General features: G+C 37.9%; 1 pseudogene; it reads right to left on the bottom strand.

Moving 5' to 3' along the window:
• Positions 1 to 2433: 2433 nt before the first annotated feature.
• Positions 2434 to 2864, bottom strand: part of LOC102485580 (nucleophosmin-like) — an 866-nt pseudogene continuing 435 nt past the window's right edge.

Raw genomic sequence — 2864 nt, forward strand, 5'->3', positions numbered from 1 at the left:
TGAACAAATATAATAAGCCATGAAAAGATAAGGTTTATCATAAGAAAAACTCAGGAGAGAGTAGAGAAGAGATCTGGAATAAATTCTCATCATTGATAGCATCATTCAGAGCCACAAGATGGGCCAACAAAGATCCTCATATGCTGATATCCAGTTTTAAATCACTTTGGTGCCACCTGAAGCTAAACGAATTCCCCCATGTCATCAAAATAGGCTCTTAATTTGGTATATCTTGGTATTACCTCAGGGACTTTATCCATGGAAAAGTACACAAAAAGAGACCATTTCCTTCAACATGACAATTAATTTGTGAAATTGAAATGCTGGATCATTGCTTTGTCAGCAGATGCAAAGCAGTGTGTCCAGTGCCCAGCTCAAGAGTATACAAACAGTGAAAGAACTCACTGCCTCCCCAAGCCTGTGTCATTCCTGCCTTTGAGGTTGTTTTAGGGAGTGCTTCTCTGTCCTCATAGCTGTAGTTTTGCGGATCTCTGTGAAGCACACACTCCCATTGTCAAGGCCAACAATCAGGCTCTCAGCTTTATTCTGCTCATCTCCTTTCTCCATGCTTTCTCTGCTCCTTGCACTTCATTGACCATCCTAATGAAGCCACCTGTGTCCTCCAACAAGTCACATTTGACCTTGTGTTCACTGTGATTGTTTCCACTATTTTGGCCAAAACCATTATTGTGATTCTGGCATTTAAAGCCATGAATCCTGGAAGAATGATGAGGGGCTTGCTGCTCTCAGGGGCTTCCAACTCTGTCATTCCCATTTGCTCTGTGTTTCAAATGATTATCTGTATAATTTGGCTGGAAACTTCTCCCCCTTTTGTTGACATAGAATCACATTCTGAACCCAGAAACCTTCTCATCGTGTGCAAGAAGGGCTCAGTCACTGCCTTCTACTGGATACTGGGCTACCTGGGTTTCTTGGCTCTGGGAAGCTTCATGGTGGCTTTCCTGGCCAGGAACCTACCTGACACACTCAATGAAGCCAAGTTCCTCACATTCAGCATGCTGGTGTTCTGCAGTGTCTGGGTTACACTAGTTCTGGTCTACCATGAGCAACCAGGGGAAATTCATTGTGGCTGTGGAGTTCTTCTCAATTTTGGCCTCCAGTGCAAGGATTCTAGGTTGCATCTTTGCCCCCAAGTGCTATATTATTTTGATAAGGCATGATAAGAATTCTTGGAAAGGTTTAAAAAACAGAAGAGGTTCCAAGTAAAGTATAAAGTCCATATCATGAGAATGTATCACAATTTTAGGGTTTGAGTGAAAAAGGTGCTGCCTTTATATTCTTATATTATAAAAAAATTTAAAATGACTGACTTCTTAAATTCATTTTTAAAACAATCATTTCATGCATCTAATCTTTGAAAGTTACGCTTTCAACTATGGTTAGTATCTTAGATTAATGGGTATTTCTTACATTATAGGTTTTGATTAATGGGAAATTTTATTAATTATTTAGTATATATTGTGTTATCTTAGAAAGCTTTTCACTTCTATATAGTCAGGAATAATGTCTTTACTTCCATATCTTGTTTATTGGTTTGTATCTCTCTCTCTTCTAGAATGGTCTTGCTTTCCTTAACTTAATGTATTATTTTTGACTATAATTTATTTTAATTTGAACAAAGAGTCAGGGAGAGTGAGAAAGCAAGACACCAGGTCTGGGGCTCAAATCATGTGGGAGTCCAGTGCTCTCAACCACTATGCCAACTGCTGGCTTCTGAAATTCAAAAATGATGCCAAGAACATAGACTAAGGAAAGAACAGTACTTCAATAAATGGGGCTAAGTATAGTGAAGAAATCTATATGAGATACTCTTTCTCCATGTCAGAAAGAACAGTTTACAAACTTAAATGAGTCTGTCTCATGCTCTCTCCATTTCTGTCTATCTTGTGCTCTCTCTCTTTCTCTGTAAATTTTTAATATTTTTTTAAAAAGTTTTCAAGCATCTCTCCTCAACTTGGGCCTTTTCTTTCACTTGTTAATTTCAAAAGTCATCTTAAAGCTTAGCTGTGTCCTGGTGTGTTCAGTGAAGCCATGCTCTAAACCCATCTCCTAGACTCCCAAACTATTCAGACAAGAAGCCATTTTTTTTTACTTTATTAAAATACTGAGTTTATTTCACATGTATATTTTTGTCTCCCCACCATTTCCATGTCTGACCACCACTACTACTGTGTCCTATCATAACATTCCACATTCCATACATATTTAAAAACAAGCAAAGGGTGGAGTTCCATCTTTAAAAACTAAGCAGGCATTTTGGACAACACATTCTTGGCAATAGAACCTGGACAACATTTATCAAACACGGTAGCGGAAGTTCTCACTCTGCATTATAAAAAGGATAGCCAGATATAAACTGTTACAGAAATGAAATAAGACGGAAAATTTTAACAAACCGTTTAAACTATTTTCTTAAAGAGACTTCCTCCACTGCCAGAGATCTTGAATAGCCTCCTGGTCAGTCATCTGGAAGCAATTCTTGACATAATTGATAAACTTGGCTTCCACTTTGGGAAGAGAACCACCTTTTTCTATACTTGCTTGCATTTTTGCTTTAATGTCTTCTACAGAACTAGGTCTTTTTGGTGTTTTAGGTGATTTTTCCTGTTTTTTGAATGAGTCTTGACCTTTTGATCTTGGTGTTGATGGTTTTGAGTCTTTTCCATTCTGGTTTGATTTTTGAGCATTTTTGCCAGGAGTATTTCATATAGATTTCTTCACTGGAGCTTTTTCTACTGTTTCCTCCTCCTCAAAATCATCATCATCATCTTCATCATCATCATCTTCATCGTCATCATCTTCGTCAGCAGCAAGTTTTACTTTTTTCTGTGGAACCTTGCTTC

The sequence above is a fragment of the Tupaia chinensis genome, unplaced genomic scaffold, assembly GCF_000334495.1.
Source record: "Tupaia chinensis unplaced genomic scaffold, TupChi_1.0 Scaffold144109_1, whole genome shotgun sequence".
NCBI lineage: Eukaryota > Metazoa > Chordata > Mammalia > Scandentia > Tupaiidae > Tupaia > Tupaia belangeri.